The following is a 22,506-nucleotide window of genomic DNA, read 5'->3' on the forward strand; positions in this document are numbered from 1 at the left end:
TGAGGATATGTATGGCATGGTAATGACTTAAAAAATTTAATTAAAGGAACTGACATTATTAGTGTCGAATGCACATTTTTGGGGTCGCTGATTGGCTAACATCCCAATGAAATTTGAAACTATGTTTCGTGGAATATAGTTAAGTACTGTATAATGGGAATGACATTTACTTGTGTGACCCATCCTAGAATATTGCTCAAGTGTGAGGACCTACACTGAAGAGAACTAGCGGGTGATACTGAACGTATACAAAGAAGGACAGCACGAATGGTCACAGGTTTGTTGATCTATGGAAGAACATCACAGAGAAGCTTAAAAAATTGAACTGGCAGACGCAAACTGACTATGAAAGCCTACTTACAAAGTTTCAAGAGCCAACCATAAGAGATAAATATAAGAATATACCACAGTCCGTAACTATAGTTCCCATAGAGATCGCGACGATAAGATTCTTCCCACGCTTCATGCGTTAATGAATGAAGAGAAACAGTAGTAACTGGTAAAATAGGATCACTTCACAGTGCCTTGAAGAGTACAGTTGTAGATGTGCACCGTCACATTTCTAGAACAGATTTTAAGTTGCTTGTTCGAGCAAGCGATCTAAGAATTGATATGCTTATCCTCCTAGTAGAGAAACTGAAAATTTTGTAATTACGTTTTGTGTTAAATTATTATTATACTGAATTCGTCAATGATTACACTTTATAGCTTGCACACAGTATTCAAACTATTAAAAAATTCCAGATAAAATTCTTTGCTTTTATTTTAAAAAAAAGATTTGATTCCTCTTCTTGATGAATAAAGAATTTTAACATTGTCCCAGTATTTTAAGATAGTCTGGGGGTAGTAATCAAAACACCCTGGGTCTCGGATTCGGTCCTAACAAGTGATAAAAATTGGAATGAAAATCAACAGCAACGGCGGCGAAAGACTACGGATATAGGGAGTCACCTTCACTTTGCCATCGAATTTGTTCAAGATGGCAGAAGAGAGGCATCTTCCCTTGGCATTGTAAGACAGGAAACGTCACATCTGGCGCCCAACGTGGGGCCTGATTGTATGAAATTTTCCATTATTGTTTGTAATTACATATTGAGTATTTTTGTGTCATGTACAGTGTACAATGCTGGAGAAATAATCCATGTTAATTTTGTTGATGGATCTTACATCCAACACCAGCTGCACGTCACATCCATGTTTTGGTACAGTTAACAATGGATCGCGTATAAAGATGTGCCTATGATATCCCATTACAATATCTTCTGAACTTCGCACTTTATGGCCTCCTTTCTAGCCCACGGTATGGAATACAACACATGACAATGTGTTTTATAGGGAACCGTCTCCATATGATACTGATATCCCTTAACCATGGCATGGACAAATTCTTGTACATGTTTTCAACACAACGCAGATTAATCACTCACCTCGTGCCTAATATCTATGCTTTTATTGTACCACAACACAAAATTGCCAGTGGAAATGGTGCTCCCTTTCCGCCCCACGACTGTCATCAGGGGCTCTGATGAAGTCCCATCGTGTTTGACGCGTTATTCATTATTGTGGGATGCTCACCTGTCATCTCAACAATGCGGTTAGCACTATTCATTGGTGCTGGCCAATTCTGTGGAGGTCCCTTGCTGGTCGCATGTATGTTGCCAAAATTAGGGTTTTGAGCCGGTTGCCAATTTGAGGGAGATCCATTATGGGTCACGTGTCTGTTGTTATGGTTTGGATTCCTGGTGTTTAGGTATCAGTTGTTGCCGAAATTTGATTGCTATTGATTTCTATGATAACCCAGGTTAAACCTGCTGTTGTTATTCCTTGGCCACCTATAGAAATGTTCAGAATTCCGCATGTTTGCGTTACTGTTTTGATTTGATGATCCGGTCTGTAGCGTTGCGCCGTTGCCATAACGTCTCTTACAATGCCCGTGATTGTTGGTGCGCACAGTCTGTGTGCTGCCAGTGCTATTAGCACATTTAAAATCCTTCTGGATCATTCAGTCGAATCCAGAACCAAAAGGAAATGCTCCAGGTTATTGTCTGGCGTCCTAATTAGTTCCTTACAAACGTTGATCTGCAATTTAGCCGTTAAAAACCGCAACATATCGTTTTGGGTGACAGGATTGTCCGAGTAGCGAGTTTTACTAATGTATCGTTCGAAGTATTTCCTCAAACTGCCCTGTTTTGGATTATGGACTTCTGGGTTAAAATCCTCTTTCCTAAGACGTTCCTCCACGCATCCTCACCAATACTTGGACAAGAAGGCCTTCTAAAACTGATCTTACGTCATGCAGTTCTTGCCGGCCGGTGTGGCCGAGCGGTTGTAGGCGCTTCAGTCTGGAACCGCGCGACCGCTACGGTCGCACCTTCGAATCCTGCCTCGGGCATGGATGTGTCTGATGACCTTAGGTTAGTAAGATTTAAGTATTTCTAAGTTCTAGGGGACTGACGACCTCAGATGGTAAGTCCCATAGTGCTCAGAGCCATTTTGAACCATGCATTTCTTAGCAGCATCAGTTGCCCACAGGGCTCCATCTCCCCGAATATGTAACGTGACAAACTGATTTTTCAGCCTTTCATTCCAAGACTTGGGGGAGATATCTTTAAAGGTTTTTATAAAGACAACTGGGTGTGGAGACTCCTTTTTTGGGAGAAAACGCCTGAAACTGACGATGCTTCAGAAAGCTTCTCGTAATACTACCGCCGTCAAGCTGGGTGCTGCCCCACCAATTCTGTATGGACTGACTTGTCCTGCCGCGTCACGATAAATTCGGCAGCAAGTATCACCCACGTCATACATTTCACGAGTGCATTCTGCAACAGGCCTTTATTGCTGTGACCTCAAAATGCAGATCACTTGTTTCAGCAGACACGTGGTTGCACCAACCAGAAACATCATTATTTAGTAGATGCTTTATGTCTTCCAACTCATTCCAACCTATAGCACCTGATTTGGGTGGTGCTTCAGCACAAGCTCGCTGTATAGTGTCTTCTCAGTTGGTGTTTAACTTTTTGTTAACCTGTTCATCCTTTTTCTCTAACCACTTTGTAAATTCGTTACAAATTCTATGGCTTTGAGCATATAGGTGTTCTCGTAGCGCTTCTTTGGGTTGAAGGACTAAATTTTCTACCGTTTCAGGAAGCTGCTGCACCATACTCTGAATTGTAACCTGAGCTGTACGCAATTTTTGAACATCAATGGCTAAATTTTCTATTACCTTGGCCATGTCCTCATAAATCTTTTTCATATCAGAAATTTCATTTGAAATGCTTGATAAACCAGGATCTATTCGCTTTACTAATTCCTTATCACGTTCATTCATTCGTGCAGCAAATTCTTTGTGTTGTTCAATAGGCTCTAAGTGTGGTATTCATCTGCATGGCAAACTGTTTGTCATTTTCGTCCATTTGCGCTGCTGACTCTTGATCATGAGTATTTATTGTTGCTACTATTTTTCTAAATAGTTTCGCAAACGGATCGAAGTCTCACCACTTTCGGTAATTTCCTCACTATTTGTTGATTGCACATGTAATTTCGATTCAGAGATAATGGGTTTCATTTCATCTGCTGCTGGATCAGCATTGCTATCACCATCGACATCAGGTTCAGTATTTATCTCATCTAAGAGATCGACTACTTTTCGAATTTTGATCATACCTCACTAGAAACAATGCTATTTAAAACTATGATACAGATGAGAAATGCCACAACTATGCACCGCAAAAATTATTTCAATATGCAATTATATAAGATAAAGGCTACGTTTTTGTGTTCATGCTGCCTAAAAGCTGCCAGTTTGGTCACAATCTTTTACAACAATGGAATTTACAAATTTGATTGTTCTCCAAAGCAAAAGGTATAATGATTTAATTCGAGTTATGAATTGCTCAACGACATATTTACAGAAAAAAAGCGTGATGTACAAAAAAATTCGTGATGTACCAAAAAATCGTGATGTACAAAAAAATCGTGATATGCAAAATGCAAGCAAACAAAAAGGGTATCCCTTACCCTTATATTTCCTGTGATGTGCTGTTTCCTTTTAACATACAATAAAATTCCTTCTGTAAATATTGTTATTTTATTAAAACATCGTTCTTTTTTCAGTAAGAACTTAACCAGACATACTGGAGGAGCAAATTCAAAAATTCTATGGAGCACAACATTTGTCTACAATAGATCTCGAAGCTCAATACTGGCAGGTGAGCTTGACAGAGGACTTGCACAAGTATACCTTTACTTTTGGAGGGAGATCATATCAATTTAAAGTATTGCCCTTGGGCTGAATGTGAGCTCTGGGGTTTCATAGCGGTCCCAGATACTGTCCTTGGTCTGGAACTGTTAGACAAGATCCCAACATATGTAGATGACCCACTAACAGCAATTGCGAGTTGATAAACAAATATTAAACTGCTGGAACAACTGTTATAGAAATTCTCAAGAACTGAAGTCACAACCAGTTTGGAGGAATCGAAATTTGCAAAGGATAAGGTTAAGTTTCAGGGATACATCATCTCCCCAACAGGAATTGTACCAGATCCCAAAAAGATCAAAGCAACTGAAAATTTTCCTCCTCCCTCCATGAAGAAGCAATTGAAGGTGTTTCTAGGATTTGCGTCCTTTTTTAGGAGGTTTATTCCTAACCAAATATTGAACAGCACTGAATTACTAAATCTCTTGCATAAGATTGTTACTTGGTTCTAGTCTAAAAGGTGTCAGGAAGACTTTAACAAGATAAAATGAGTTTCAGTCTCTTCAGAAATTTTGCACCACCTTGACATGTAGTAAGATTTCTGCATTCCCTCTGACACATCTTGCTCTGGACTGGGGGCCTGTTTGTTTCAGGTAATTGACAGAGAGGCAGAAACCAAGTAAGACTCATTAGTTTCAATATCTGGGTTCTCATGCAATGTGAAAGATAATATTCTGCAATGGAATTAGAGAACTTGGTCATGGTTTGGTCATTAAAAATGTTAATTTTCTACATACATGGCAAGCATGTTGGAGTTTTTGTGAACATCAAGCTCTTAGTTCTTTTTTCTCTCATGTAAATTGCTTCACCTGACATTTGCTCAATGGTCACTCTTTTTATAAGAACATGCCTATGAAATCGTTTGCGTCCAAGGCAAAGATAATGTGAAAACAAACGCATAATCCAGCTGCACCGTGTAGAAGACATAGTCGAGGAAGCAATCCAGACGAGAATGCAATCCATGATGCATGAAAGCAAAACACTGATGAAGCCATGGTTATCGAAGAGCCTTCCATTTCTGTAGTTACCGAAAATCCTTCTTTTTCTGATATCTGTTGCGTCTGCTTAGAGGAAACCGGCGGTGCTCATACATGTCGAAAAGTGTGGCCAAACCGTTCACGTCATCTGTGGACACTCTCGTAAAGACGATGATGACGACAAAGTAGAAAGTTATGGTGTTAAGTATTTTGCGCAGTGTTTGCTTCACTATTGAGAAAGCTATGCAAAGTAAAACGGAATCTAAATTGAACCCTGAGATTCAAGCAAAAAAAATGAAAAGGGATTCTGGCGAAAAAATTACTCCTGCGGCTTTGTGTGCCACTGTACGATTTCGGATTCCCGACACCAAGAAAACGGCGGGGTGACACACAATCTGTTGGCATTTGTTAAGAACGCGATGCAAGATGGCCTTTCCGGCTTGGAACTGCAAGAGGAATCTTGAAGCAGCTCTACTCAAGATCAGAACTCACCGTGTATACAAACAACTTAATGAGATTTGAAGACGTTCCTGACCACTAAATACCTCTCCGATCTGCAACTACTTCCTTTACGATTCAGCTACAGGAACTGGAAGATTGTAAAAGATACGCATAGCTGCTCATAGGTTTGGAAACAGCTTCAAATGGCCATGCATGTTATTCAAGAAGTCTACTTTTTCCAAACTAATACGAATTGTTTTCAAATATTTAATTTCGTCTTATAAACCTGCTGTGACATCATTATTGTATTCATTGACAAATAACTTGCATGCCTCAGCGACGTGATCGTCAGTCATCTTCGAGCATTCCCATAAAACCCCAAATGTTTCATCTAAAATCTTCACTGTTTCATATCGGGTTTTCAAGTTAGACTCTAGATTGTCAATAATGACAATATTTATCCTTAATAAATCTTCTGAATTCACATCTGCCTATTTCATTCCTGCTTTCATAATGAAATGATTTCCTCTTGTTAGCACGTATCTCCGAAAATTCAAGATCGATATTAATTGCGCTGGCGACAATTTTAGAGTCGGGGAGAGCGGTGTCTCAGTTTTCGCGAAGATATTTTAAGTTATTTAATAAGCTCTGAAAGTGTCTTATCCGAACATCAGCGATAGCATTTCGAGCTACTAGTAATTTGCTTCTGTAGTTAATTGATACCAACAGATTCAGCCAAATTGATGCCATGAATAAATACATGAAAGATCTCACATAATACAAAACACCCCACATCTCAGAACGTATTTTAGCTGACAAATTTATCTCCTGAGAGTTACAAAAGCAATGGCAATCTTATCCAAGTGAGCTGCAATTGGTCTTAGAGCATCAGCCCAAGCGCTCCAAGAAATATCAGGCATAGGATATAAAGAACTCCCAAGACACTGTTTCAGAATTTCTCATCGTTGTGGACGGTAACTGAACAGGTTGTAAAGAGGCTGAATAACTCTGAAAAAAGTAGGTGCTTCATGACACCTCTCAGCTTCTTGTACAGCACATAGGGCTATGTACGACAAGCACGTAGAAAGAATTTTGCAAGAGGACTCCTCTGAAGAAAATATGTCTGAGCTCCTTTATAAGACTCTCTCATGACACTTAGGTTCTTATAACCTTGTCCGCAGCATTCACTGACGGGAATTGAGTGTTTCACAAGCACTGATCGAATTAAATGTGCAATAGCTAATTATGTTTCCTTATTAGAATCTACGAATTCTAAAAACGGTTCATTTATCTCATTTTTATTAATTTCTTTATTGAATTAAATGTAACGCATGATGAATGTTGTCTGTGAGTTCAACCTGGAGTTGCTACAACAATAATTGAATAATACTGTTCATCTTCTCTCTGGTCTAAGACAGTGCTTCTGACATGATGAGCACAACTACAGATAAATTAATTTCGAGTATCACTTGACAGACAATGCACTTGTAAACGCTTTCCAGCTTCTTGACCATCGCTGACGTTGCTAATTTGTTTTGCAACAACAGGGTCATACTGACTCAAGAGCTCTAATATTCAGAGAAAATTTCCATTATTTGGATCTCTAGTTTTCTGAGATGAACCTCGGAAGGCCAAGCTTTCTTGACAATATGTAAGTAATGTCACACTTCCCATGTAAGCTAATGTCATTTCATTTCTTCGTTTTTACGATTCTTCCAGGCAATTATATATAAATAGATTTATTTTGTATTTACTTTTGAATGCAAAATATTTTCTGTAATTTTGTGCAAAATCACATTGTGATGGAATCAGTAGTGCCTTATCTTTGAATGTTGTTGGCAGTGCCACCAAATTATAACGACGTATCTCAGCTATTGCCGTGTACATCGGTTGGGCAAATGTTTTAACAGGATTTCCAACAACATTTAAAGGAAGTGCACTATTACAAGATGGTTTTAACGCAAGATGTTTAAAAAAAATCTGAAATCAAGATTAAGCACGAATTGTATGCAACTGGTCTGTAAGAATAATGAAAGTTACGTAATAAAGTGGAAAGCAAGAACTAGACTGGCTATGCTGATGCTGGGGTAATTATCTTTTATTTACTGTATGATAACAAATTTATTTTACAATAGCAGCCTGATATTTGCCAACTGAGCACCATGGGGGGATCTGAAGTCTTGAGAGACTGAGCCCCCCATAAGGCTTGGACCCCGGGGATTTTGTTCCCCTTGCCCCCTTCCCCCCCTCCACCCCCCCCTCCCCCTCCTCCCCGCCCCCTGCCTGTGGTTGGGCCTGGGCATTCACATTTGCAATGGCGTATTTCGCGCTTACATTAACCTATGATCCTGCAATGGTATTCACTTCAATATATTATCTAGACAAATATATTGGCCAATTTCGTCACTCTACATTAATCATTTTTTGGAGTTGCCATTTTTTTCGTCAATGTAAGTTATATGTCAAAAGATGCAAACATGCTTACGCCTAACTATCCCATAGGTACTGGTGGATTTAGTGACGCAGGCGTGTATGATCTACTGCCAGCAGGCCACGAAGGAATAGCATATTTACTCGTTCTTGCTGAGTGTTTGCCGAAGCTTGTGAAGTTACATGCCATCAGAAAAGCCGGCTTGTGGACAGTAGTAAAAATTATAAGGAATCATTATTTGAGAAGTATGATAAAACCTAAGCTAACGGGTCATAATTTTTTATATTTCAGGTCGCGAAGGAATTGAACATATACCGATTTCAAGATAAGAACCTCAAGCTAATCCTGTCAAAGCAATCCTGCGAGAGTTGAGCAGAATGTTCAGGACCTACTGTGAAAGTAGATATTCAAGGTGGGTGGATTTTTGCCCTAAATGGTGGTTGTTTTGAATGAATTTCAACATTCAACAGCTTGGTTTTCACCATTATAAATAGTGGGTGATTGAATAAAGGGAGAACCTGTTTCAAAGAGGGTAAAGTAACCTCCTGTGAATAAAAAAAATAAATAAATAAATCAAATAATGCTGAAGAAGAAGTTAAAAAAGAATAATGCTACAAGAGGAAAGATGAAAGACGAAATGGGAACAGGGTATGTCTTTTGAGTGTCAAGATGGAGATCTCGTTTACTAAAAAACCAAAGTGTAGTGGGGCAGAAAATGAAGAAGAAATTTTTGAATTTGTATGAAGAACGACATGAAATAATGAGACGGCATCCTGAAGCAGTTGCACTGGCCCATATTGTCTCAAATAAAGTAAAAGAGCTATTCAGTATGCATGACACAAAGAAATTTATTAGGCCACTAAACAAGCTAGACATGATCATTATAATGTTAAATGAGGTACAAAAAAAGAGCGTAAGGGAGGCTGACGTTGAAACTGATATTCTATTTAAAGAAATACACTATAGTACACAGAGTTGAGATAATTTTACTAATTTGGAATTATGTCCTAAAAGAAAATATAGATTTTTTGTAATGTGATAGTAATAAATTTTAGGGGCTAAGGATGATTTATATTTAATATTTCTTAGAGATGATATAAGGATTGTACTATTTTCTCCTCTGTAGGTAGTAATAGTTTTGTGGGGTTAATAAACAGTTCGTTGGAGTTTTACTGAATGAATATATGATTTTAATTCCTATAATATAGAGCACCAGAACATCGGCGTGAAGATGTTGCGAACGGTCTAACGAAGGTGAGTGATGGAGGGGAACCAGGGGTTTGATGCTATAGATTTCCACAGTGGAGAACCAGAGTACTTTTCGGGGCCTGTGGCCATGAACCTAGTGGTGTTTCTTCTGTAGGATTGATAATCTGCGTCCCTCAGTCTCCCAGGGGAGTAAGAGTACCACCCAGAGAGGAATCTCGGCATTAGAGTTGGGAAGTATTTCCGTCGATGAGGTCTGCCGCTGTTATTTCTTTGACGCTGGTTGCCTCAGTTCTTCTTTTCCTTTGTTTCTCTCTTTACTCGAGGGACCAACTCTATCGAAACCTGCTTTTCCGTGTGCAATAGTGTCATCGCAACACCTTCTATCTTCTGTATAACTTAAATTGTTTTCCAGTCTCTTGGCAAACCCAACACTGTGAGCTCTCCTAAGATAAACTGCCCAATGACTGTAGGATTGTGCCATAAGCCATTCTGAATAGTAACTAAAAAAATTGTTTACAAAGATAATAGAAACTGCATGTGGCATGAAACCCATCACGCCGGCCGTGGTGGCCGAGCGGTTCTAGGCGCTTCAGTCTGGAACCGCGCTACCGCTACGGTCGCAGGTTCGAATCCTGCCTCGAGCATGGATGTGTGTGATGTTCTTAGGTTAGTTAGGTTTAAGTAGTTCTAAGTTCTAGGGGACTGATGACCTCAGAAGTTAAGTCCCATAGTGCTCAGAGCCATTTGAACATTTTTTTTAAAACCCATCACGGTGTGCTGTTAATGATATGATGATGTGTAAGAGCTTTAAATCTCTTAGTTTTGTGTACTGAAGGTAATAAAAAGTAATTTAACGTTCCTGAAAAACCATAAGAAGACCATAATTCAAGAAATCGTATTTTTACACTGATGTTAAATACACTCCTGGAAATGGAAAAAAGAACACATTAACACCGGTGTGTCAGACCCACCATACTTGCTCCGGACACTGCGAGAGGGCTGTACAAGCAATGATCACACGCACGGCACAGCGGACACACCAGGAACCGCGGTGTTGGCCGTCGAATGGCGCTAGCTGCGCAGCATTTGTGCACCGCCGCCGTCAGTGTCAGCCAGTTTGCCGTGGCATACGGAGCTCCATCGCAGTCTTTAACACTGGTAGCATGCCGCGACAGCGTGGACGTGAACCGTATGTGCAGTTGACGGACTTTGAGCGAGGGCGTATAGTGGGCATGCGGGAGGCCGGGTGGACGTACCGCCGAATTACTCAACACGTGGGGCGTGACGTCTCCACAGTACATCGATGTTGTCGCCAGTGGTCGGCGGAAGGTGCACGTGCCCGTCGACCTGGGACCGGATCGCAGCGACGCACGGATGCACGCCAAGACCGTAGGATCCTACGCAGTGCCGTAGGGGACCGCACCGCCACTTCCCAGCAAATTAGGGACACTGTTGCTCCTGGGGTATCGGCGAGGACCATTCGCAACCGTCTCCATGAAGCTGGGCTACGGTCCCGCACACCGTTAGGCCGTCTTCCGCTCACGCCCCAACATCGTGCAGCCCGCCTCCAGTGGTGTCGCGACAGGCGTGAATGGAGGGACGAATGGAGACGTGTCGTCTTCAGCGATGAGAGTCGCTTCTGCCTTGGTGCCAATGATGGTCGTATGCGTGTTTGGCGCCGTGCAGGTGAGTGCCACAATCAGGACTGCATACGACCGAGGCACACAGGGCCAACACCCGGCATCATGGTGTGGGGAGCGATCTCCTACACTGGCCGTACACCACTGGTGATCGTCGAGGGGACACTGAATAGTGCACGGTACATCCAAACCGTCATCGAACCCATCGTTCTACCATTCCTAGACCGGCAAGGGAACTTGCTGTTCCAACAGGACAATGCACGTCCGCATGTATCCCGTGCCACCCAACGTGCTCTAGAAGGTGTAAGTCAACTACCCTGGCCAGCAAGATCTCCGGATCTGTCCCCCATTGAGCATGTTTGGGACTGGATGAAGCGTCGTCTCACGCGGTCTGCACGTCCAGCACGAACGCTGGTCCAACTGAGGCGCCAGGTGGAAATGGCATGGCAAGCCGTTCCACAGGACTACATCCAGCATCTCTACGATCGTCTCCATGGGAGAACAGCAGCCTGCATTGCTGCGAAAGGTGGATATACACTGTACTAGTGCCGACATTGTGCATGCTCTGTTGCCTGTGTCTATGTGCCTGTGGTTCTGTCAGTGTGATCATGTGATGTATCTGACCCCAGGAATGTGTCAATAAAGTTTCCCCTTCCTGAGACAATGAATTCACGGTGTTCTTATTTCAATTTCCAGGAGTGTAGAATTAACAATTTATTTATGGTGTATAAAAACGCTGTCTGATTCAAAACGTTTGCAAAACTAGTTTGTAACGTAGTAGCACATTCTATTACGCCTGTAACATTTGTGATATTACGTTGCAAATGTCAGCATATATGACATCAAAACAGTGTATAATCGAGTGTGGATTGAAGCATCTACATTCAGAGTTATTTTGAGTAAATACCTGTTGCATGACTTTATATCAGAACAACTACCGCTAGTGCTGTGTTTCAATGATGTTTCAGAGGCCTTTGGGTATTGGAGAAATGACGGCATGTGTCCATGGTAACAGCGACATACGTCTCGCAGCCTCCTGGTTTCGGGCTCCGTGGAACCACGACCAAATGGCCTCTAGTTACGGATATACTATATTCCCAGGACACATTTTAGGGATATATATATATATATATATATATATATATATATATATATATATATATATATATGAACCATGAACCATGGATCTTGCCGTTGGTGGGGAGGCTTGCGTGCCTCAGCGATACAGATAGCCGTACCGTAGGTACAACTACAATGGAGGGGTATCTGTTGAGAGGCCAGACAAACGTGTGCTTCCTGAAGAGGGGCAGCAGCCTTTTCAGTAGTTGCAAGGCCAACAGTCTGGTTGATTGACTGATCTGGCCTTGTAACAATAACCAAAACGGCCTTGCTGTGCTGGTACTGCGAACGGCTGAAAGCAAGGGGAAACTACGGCCGTAATTTTTCCCGAGGGCATGCAGCTTTACTGTATGATTAAATGATGATGGCGTCCTCTTGGGTAAAATATTCCGGATCTCCGGGCGGGGACTACTCAAGAGGATGTCGTTATCAGGAGAAAGAAAACTGGCATTCTACGGATCGGAGCGTGGAATGTCAGATCCCTTAATCGGGCAGGTAGGTTAGAAATTTTAAAAAGGGAAATGGATAGGTTAAAGTTAGATATAGTGGGAATTAGTGAAGTTCGGTGGCAGGAGGAACAAGACTTTTGGTCAGGTGACTACAGGGCTATAAACACAAAGTCAAATAGGGGTAATGCAGGAGTAGGTTTAATAATGAATAGGAACATAGGAATGCGGGTAAGCTACTACAAACAGCATAGTGAACGCATTATTGTGGCCAAGATAGATACGAAGACCACACCTACTACAGTAGTACAAGTTTATATGTCAACTAGCTCTGCAGATGACGAAGAATTGAAGAAATGTATGATGAAATAAAAGAAATTATTCTGATAGTGAAGGGAGACGAAAATTTAATAGTCATGGGTGACTGGAATTCGAGAGTAGGAAAAGGGAGAGAAGGAAACGTAGTAGGTGAATATGGATTGGGGCTAAGAAATGAAAGAGGAAGCCGCCTGGTAGAATTTTGCACAGAGCACAACTTAATCATAGCTAACTCTTGGTTTAAGAATCATGATAGAAGGTTGTATACATGGAAGAACCCTGGAGACACTAAAAGATATCAGATAGATTATATAATGGTAAGACAGAGATTTAGGAACCAGGTTTTAAATTGTAAGACATTTCCAGGGGCAGATGTGGACTCTGACCACAATCTATTGGTTATGACCTGTAGATTAAAACTGAAGAAACTGCAAAAAGGTGGGAATTTAAGGAGATGGGACCTGGATAAACTGAAAGAACCAGAGGTTGTACAGAGTTTCAGGGAGAGCATAAGGGAACAATTGACAGGAATGGGGGAAAGAAATACAGTAGAAGAAGAATGGGTAGCTTTGAGGGATGAAGTAGTGAAGGCAGCAGAGGATCAAGTAGGTAAAAAGACGAGGGCTAGTAGAAATCCTTGGGTAACAGAAGAAATATTGAATTTAATTGATGAAAGGAGAAAATATAAAAATGCAGTAAATGAAGCAGGCAAAAAGGAATACAAACGTCTCAAAAATGAGATCGACAGGAAGTGCAAAATGGCTAAGCAGGGATGGCTAGAGGACAAATGTAAGGATGTAGAGGCGTATCTCACGAGGGGTAAGATAGATACTGCCTACAGGAAAATTAAAGAGACCTTTGGAGATAAGAGAACCACTTGTATGAACATCAAGAGCTCAGATGGAAACCCAGTTCTAATCAAAGAAGGGAAAGCAGAAAGGTGGAAGGAGTATATAGAGGGTCTATACAAGGGCGATGCAGTTGAGGACAATATTATGGAAATGGAAGAGGATGTAGATGAAGATGAAATGGGAGGTACGATACTGGGTGAAGAGTTTGACAGAGCACTGAAAGACCTGAGTCGAAACAAGGCCCCCGGAGTAGACAACATTCCATTAGAACTACTGACGGCCTTGGGAGAGCCAGTCCTGACAAAACTCTACCATCTGGGGAGCAACATGTATGAAACAGGCGAAATACCCTCAGACTTCAAGAAGAATATAATAATTCCAATCCCAAAGAAAGCAGGTGTTGACAGATGTGAAAATTACCGAACAATCAGTTTAATAAGCCACAGCTGCAAAACACTAACACGAATTCTTTACAGACGAATGGAAAAACTAGTAGAAGCCGACCTCGGGGAAGATCACTTTGGATTCCGTAGAAATACTGGAACACGTGAGGCAATACTGACCTTACGACTTATCTTAGAAGAAAGATTAAGGAAAGGCAAACCTACGTTTCTAGCATTTGTAGACCTAGAGAAAGCTTTTGACAATGTTGACTGGAATACTCTCCTTAAATATCTAAAGGTGGCAGGGGTAAAATACAGGGAGCGAAAGGCTATTTACAATTTGTACAGAAACCAGATGGCAGTTATAAGAGTCGAGGGACATGAAAGGGAAGCAGTGGTTGGGAAGGGAGTGAGACAGGGTTGTAGCCTCTCCCCGATGTTATTCAATCTGTATTTTGAGCAAGCAGTAAAGGAAACAAAAGAAAAATTCGGAGTAGGTATTAAAATCCACGGGGGAAGAAATAAAAACTTTGAGGTTCGCCGATGACATTGTAATTCTGTCAGAGACAGCAATGGACTTGGAAGAGCAGTTGAACGGAATGGATGGTGTCTTGAAGGGAGGATATAAGATGAACATCAACAAAAACAAAACGAGGATAATGGAATGTAGTCGAATTAAGTCGGGTGATGTTGAGGGTATTAGATTAGGAAATGAGACACTTAAAGTAGTAAAGGAGTTTTTGCTATTTGGGGAGCAAAATAACTGATGATGGTCGAAGTAGAGAGGATATAAAATGTAGACTGGCAACGGCAAGGAAAGCGTTTCTGAAGAAGAGAAATTTGTTAACATTGAGTATAGATTTAAGTGTCAGGAAGTCATTTCTGAAAGTATTTGTATGGAGTGTAGCCGTGTATGGAAGTGAAACATGGACGGTAAATAGTTTGGACAAGAAGAGAATAGAAGCTTTCGAAATGTGGTGCTACAGAAGAATGCTAAAGATTAGATGGGTAGATCACATAACTAATGAGGAAGTATTGAATAGGATTGGGGAGAAGAGAAGTTTTTGGCACAACTTGACCAGAAGAAGGGATCGGTTGGTAGGACATGTTCTGAGGCATCAAGGGATGACCAATTTAGTATTGGAGTGCAGCGTGGAGGGTAAAAATCGTAGGGGGAGACCAAGAGATGAATACGCTAAGCAGATTCAGAAGGATGTAGGTTGCAGTAGGTACTGGGAGATGAAGAAGCTTGCATAGGATAGAGTAGCATGGAGAGCTGCATCAAACCAGTCTCAGGACTGATGACCACAACAACAACAACATATATATCGCCCATGTAACGAGCTAGCGTTGATGGATATACGTTAGTTATGTAGGTGACTATGTCGAAGCAGCATAAGCTGGCACCAGGTTTTATTAATAAACTGGAATACAGTAAATACTTGGACTTATTACTGCAGTTTGGAGTAAACTGTCAGTCTAAGGTCTCTAACTGACTTTGATTGCTGAAAGTCACAGTTTATTTCGAGAGCTACATCTGACGTTGAGTGATTGAGCGAGACATATCCGCTGGCCTTATGCAGGCACACGGGTCAAAAGGTAGTTGAAGAGTGAATTATTTGCACGTTATCTCAAACAATGAAATGAATTTCTAGACACCCAGTGGTTCCATCACAAGCACATCTCGCACACTGTGAGTTTATTTGCTGGCTTGTGGGATAGCTCTCAAGCAACCTCTACCGACTGTTAGCTGGTTTCCCTGCAAGGAGATTAACATGTTATGCGTGATAACCCCAGTTCTATTTCCCTTGTACGGTACCGTGAATGCTGTATGCGCTGGCCAGTCGAAGAGTCCTATTTGGGGTCTGACATCACGACAGCCTGCATGGTGGAGTCTCACAGAGAATTCCATTTACGTATGAGACCAGTCAGAATATCATATGCGTGCTGGAGGCTCTTCAGTCTTTCTCAAAATATTATAAGAAACTATTCGGCAAAAAAATTGATTCTCTCTCAAGACATCGCTTCATTTATCAGCTTGGTAATGAACAGTCCACTGTTTCGTTGACGGTCACATTTACTTCGACGTCATTTAAACTACTGCACGAAATTTGAACAGTTTGCAATAAAGAAACAGGTGTCGCTATGTTTTTGCGTTTGATGCATATTAGGTCACACATTACTGCATATGAAATGTAGCTAACATATTACTCTTTAAACTTGGAAGGAGATCTTTATCTGTCTCCAGTCCTGAGAAAATGGATTGCATGCAGCACATTTAGTGATGCTAAAGTAAGAATGAAATATTCGTAACATCCCTCACATCTCATGAACGGTCGAGATATCGAAACGAGATTTTTGCATATTGTAACATGCCAAGAGGAAAGTATTCTTCCATGTAATTATTATGCGAAACTTCCTTATCTACCGTGTATGCAAGTTTTTCAATAAAATAATGTGATTCTATAAGAGACATAAATAGTTGGTAAAATTTGAATTGGTGTGGGTTTTGCAGTAACATAAGAAAAAATTACTTGTTTATTTTTATTCCGAGACTGGGAATTTGGCCTACCTTGCCATCAGTTAGTAGTTTAACAATACACTGGTTCACTACTCCGTCACAATTTCAACTGTATCAGAATGTTGGTGAGATGAATCTTTGTAAACTCTGCTGTGTTTGACTAGAGATGTAAATTTTAAAGTGGGAGCAAAGAGAAGTAATATGTTACTCAAAACTCGTCACCTTTGAAGAAGAAAACGAAGTGCGAAGTCTGGTGGAAAAAATAGCCACTTCTGTTGCAGTTTTTCCAAAGGATTTTATTTCGATATCTCAGTGATTTGAAAAATACGAAATCAATTCACAGCACATAGTATACCATGTTCAGTGCCTGTCCATATACACAGTGAAGCACTACACTTCAACTCAAATGTCTATTAGCTCACCAAAACTATTAATAATCTCTTTGCCGCACGGGATTAGCCGAGCTGTCAGAGGCGCTGCAGTCATGGACTGTGCGGTTGGTCCCGGCGGAGGTTCGATGGGTAGTTGGCATTATTCCGAAAATTTTCTATGAGGCGTATTAAAGCAGTATCTCATTACGTCCTCACTTAATAATTCTATTGCAATTTTGGAAGCTATTGCTGCCTTTTCTTCCTTTGTAAGTCAGAATTTACCAATTTCATACTCGTTATTTGCATAAATAAAGCTCTAAAATGAGAATTTTGTCTTGGGTCAGTGTGTCAGTAAGGAGGTAATATGCTTAGAATCTGGCATTCAAACCCACTGTGGTGCATTCATTTATTGCTTCTTTCAACTCTGGCAACGGTTTGTTTGTGGAAAAAGGCCAAGTGGCACCCTGATAAGGAGTGCGCTTTAAACGGGATGATTCACTTTAAAGTCGAACGATGCCGAGGACAGACCAGAGGCGACAGGGCCATTCCGGTGGCTGCAGTACTCATTCATTACAGCGCCATCCACATGTACATCCGCGCACTCTGCAAATCAATGTGAAGTGCGTGGCAGGGGGTTCTTCCCATTGTGCAACATACTACAGCTCGTTGACGTATCATTCGTGTATCAAGTACAGGAAGAATGACTGCTTGAATGCCTCTCTGTGTATTCTGTAAACACTCTAATCTTATTTTCGTAATCCCTATGGGGGCGGTACGCAAGGAGCTGAAGAATATATATCCAAATTCTTCGTTTAATACTGGTTCTTCAAACTTTGTAAGTAGGATTTCTCTGGATAATTGGTGTCTCCCTTTAAACGTCGGCATTACAGGTTCTTCAATTCTCTCGCAAGGCAGACAAACATGTAACTATTCGTGCTTCCCTTCTTTGTTAACGTTCATTAATTTGTTCCCTATTAGTTCTGTTTGGTATGGTTCCTCACATTTTAGCAATATTTTAAAATGGGACGCAATAGTATTTTGAAAGCATTAAAAGCAATGCGTTTTGTAGACACCGTCTTTAAAAGTTTTTGGAGCTGCTTTACAAACTTGTAATTAGTTTGAGTCTTATATTTGTCGAAGGGACCTCAAAGTATCTATTCCATTACAACCACAAGTTAATGGACATGTAGTGGAGTGTTTTACTATGGAATTTGTTTCTACCAATTGGGAACAGCTTAGTTCCTTCACAAACATTGTCCTTCTCACGCACAGAAAAAAAAAATAAAATAAAATTAGGTGCTCAAAAGCAAACTGATCGCAGAAACTTGTATCACAAATGGCGATGAAAAGATTAGTGGATCCACTTAAAACATTACGAACGTGCTTGAAAAGTTATGAATCACTTTGAACGCTTCTCATCCCTATCTACGAAATTCATTTTTATGCATAAAGTGATCACCAACTCATCGTTGTAGGGGCCACTTAGTTTGGTAGACTAAGTTCTCCACGTATACTGCTACTAGAAGCTTGTCAGAGATTGGTATAACTTTCAACAGGGTCTGTCCAGCAGTTGGCTGTAAGCAGCTGTCTAAACAGGAAAATGAAACAAAACACATACAAGACCACCATCTGAAGTATCAGAAACTATTGACAAAACCAGGTTGAAATCTGGATGCTGTAATCATGGTGTCTCTTGTCAGATCTCTTTAACTGTTCTAAACCCTTCATTAAACTGAACCGTCTATTGCCACTTGGTTTTCTACTTTAATGATATTTAAAAGGAATGGTGTGTTCGGAAATGATACTGGTACAAATTTTCTATAGAAACATGCCACTGTATTTTGTTAGAAGGATCTGGACTTTTTTTATAGCTTCTGATTTTTTAGAGTTTGGACTAATTCCCTTATTGTTAGCATTCACTATATGTCCTAAGGATTTAACTTCTTCTTGACCAAATCGCAATTTCACAAATTTGATTATGATCCTTCGATTCTGTGACTTGATTAATAAATGTTCCAGAGTTTGCAAATGTTCTCGAATACAGAGAAAACCTAGTATCAAATAGTGATAAAACTTTTTGTAAAATAAAGTTTGACAACAACCGAAATTCATTCAAGGTCTCCTTTCCTTCAACTTTCACAGTGAAGAAATTAACTGCCAAAGTTGTACGAGATCCACGTTAAGAACGTCTGTACGATACAACCACACCAGAAGTCGTCGAAAAAGTTCATGGTATGATCTGGGAAATTTCCAAGATTGCAGAGATTTGAAAAATATGTGTTACCTATATTTCGCATGAAAAGTTGCCATGAGACAGTCTTGTGTAATATGGTTGCCACATCTGATCACGGCGAATCAGAAAGGGATTCGCATGATATAAAAGGAAAAGTGATTTTCTGTATTGGTCTGTGACGCTGAATGAAACATCGATGCACCACTACACACACACAAGAAAAACATTAAACAAACAACAAACAGAATTTAGTTCTTGAGTTCCAAAGAAGGTCAAAATCATGTCGTCAGCGTGAAAGCTACCGACATCGTTTTTTATTATTTTATTTTATTTTACATCTCTCGTTTCGTACGATCAAATTGAGGAGCAAATCTCCGTGGTCATGGAACGTGTCAGCACATGAAATTACAACAAAAAAGTAATGACAGATAAAACAGAATGTTTATGAATCATTAAAAAAACGACAAGCTATAAGTTTATATAAAAGAAATTAATAAGGTGACTCTGGAATCAGCTTAATTTTTCAAGGAACTTCTCGACAGATTAGAAGGAGTGAACCGTGTGACCCGTGAGGAAACTCTTCAGTGTAGATTTGAAAGCGCTTGGATTACTGCTAAGGTTTTTGAATTCTTGCGCTAGCTTATGGAAACTGGATGCTGCAGAGTCATGCACACCTTTCTGCACAAGAGTCAAGGCGATGCAAATGCAGACTGGATTTCTGCCTAGTATTAACTGAGTGAAAACTGCTAATTCTTGGGAATAAGCTGAAATTGTTAACAAGAAAAGACGTTAAAGAATATGTATACTGAGAGGCCAATGTCAGAATATCCAGACTAATGAACAGGTTCGACAAGAGGTTCACGAACTTACACCACTTATTGCTCAAACCGCCTGTTTCTGAGCAAAAATACCCTTTGAGAATAGGAACAGTTGCCCCAAAATTAGTGCCATACATTCTAAGCGAAAAATAATACGCAAAGAAGACTACTTCTCGTGTCGAGCTATCACTTACTTCGGATACTGTACTAATAGTAAAAATGGCAGCCTTAAGTCTTTGAACATGATCCTGAACATGGGCTTTCTACAACAGTTAACAGTCTATCTGAACACCCAGACATTTGAACTATTCAGTTTCACTAATCATATGCCTATTCTGGGTAATAAGAACGTCAGATTTTGTTGAATTGTGCGTTAGAAACTGTAAAAACTGATTCTTGTGTGATTTAGTGTTAGTTAATTTTCTACAAGTCATGAACTTATGTCTGGAACTGCACTATTTGAAACAGTGCCGTGTTTACTTTACTACCAATATAGTGTCATCAGCAAACAGACACAGTTTACAATCACTTGTAACACTAGATGGCGTATCATTTATATAAATAAGGAACACGAGTTATCCCATCACTTACCCTGGGGTACCCCCCATTTAGCCATGCCCCTCTCGGACCCCACATTGTAGCTATTCTCAGTACTCTTGAGAATGACCTATTGCTTCCTGTTCTTAAAGCACGACGTGAACCAATTGTGAGATACTCCCCATAATCCAAAATGGTCCAACTTCTGGAGCAATGTTTTGTGACCAACACAGTCAGACGCCTTAGTTAATAGTAAAAATTATCAGCAGTAAAAAGACGCCTAGCGTTTGAAAACTTTTATTTAATCCATTCAGTACCTCATACAGAAAAGAGAAAATAGCGCTTTCAGCTGTTAAAACGCCCCTAAAACCAAGCTGAGAATTTGACAGCAAATCATTTGAAATGAAATGATCACTTATCCTTACATACAAAATCTTTTCAATAATTTTAGCAAACAGTGATGGCATAGATATAGGTGTAAAATAGTCTACATGATCCCTTTCTCCCTTTTTATAAAGTGGCTTTACTACTGAGTACTTCAATCGTTCAGGAAACTGGCCATTCCTAAAAAAAAATTACAAATATGCCTAAGTACAGAGCTAACATGTGCAGCACAGTATTTTAGTATTCTGCTACATACTCCATCGTATCCATGAGAGTCCTTAGTCTTTAGTGATTTAATTATCAACTCAATCTTCCCCTTGTCAGTATCACAGAGGCGTAATTCAGATAACAGTCTTGTAAAGCCATTTTCCAAGAGAGAGATACGATTCTCTGTAGAAACTAAGTTTTCATTTAATTCACCAGTTTTGCTCGGCAAATGATTGTTAAATACTGTACACATATCTGGCTTATTAGTAACAGAAAATTTTTTACTGCATACTGACTTTATATTATCGACCTTGTGCTGCTGACCAGACAGTTCCTTCACGACCGACCATATGGTTTTAACTTCACTCTGTGGATTACCCACTCTATTTACGTACCACACACTCTTTGCCTACCTAATAACATTTTTAAGCACCTTACAGTACTGTTTGTAATGGGCTACTGTAGCTCGATTGTGACTACTTCTGACATTTTGACATAATTCTTACTTTGCTCTGCATGATATCCTTACTCCACTAGTCAGCCACCCAGGCTTTTAGTGCAATTACCCTGTTTTGAATGTCCTAAACGAAAGCAACCTTCAAAGAGGGTGAGAAATGTGTTACGATAAGCATTACATTTGTCATCTACGTCATCAGCACTAAAAACATCCTGCCACTCCTGTTCCTTAACGAAGCTGAAAAAACTCTCTATTCCCGTTGGATTAGCTTTTCTAAATAGTTTGTAATTATATATAACATTTGTTTGAGTACAAAAATCCTTCAGTGTTAAATTTGCGCGTCATTGTCTGAATGGCCAGTCACCCTTTTACTGACAGACTGCCCTTCACGTAATGAAGAATGAATACAAATATTGTATACTGTTTCCCAGCACCCTGGTTGGAAAAAACACAGTCTGCATCAAGTCATATGAATTTGCGAGATCTTCCCAACATCCTTTCCTTGCACAATCACATACAATATTAATATTGAGATCACCACATACAACTAATTCAGATCTAAGAGGAATTCTGTTAACTGACTACCTTCAAAAATGGTGAAACACCGGAACTGTAGAATATTATTATAACGTTCTGATGGACCTTGACACAAAAGTACGATAAAAGATGCTTTGCAGAAGAAATGATCATTTTTCATTGGGACGACGCACTTGGCCACAAAAGTGTCTTGATAGCGGGAAAGCTGAGGGATCTTTGCTATGAAGTGTTGGAACGTCTGCTCTGTTCCCCAGATTGGACTCCATCTTTGTTCCATCTCTTCCGAAACTCGAAGTCTTTCCTACTAGTGCTTTGCGTCCAACCAGGAAGTCATTGCGACTGCAGATAAGAATTATGCAGCACTTTCT

Source organism: Schistocerca cancellata, chromosome 2 (assembly GCF_023864275.1).
Source record: "Schistocerca cancellata isolate TAMUIC-IGC-003103 chromosome 2, iqSchCanc2.1, whole genome shotgun sequence".
Lineage (NCBI taxonomy): Eukaryota > Metazoa > Arthropoda > Insecta > Orthoptera > Acrididae > Schistocerca > Schistocerca cancellata.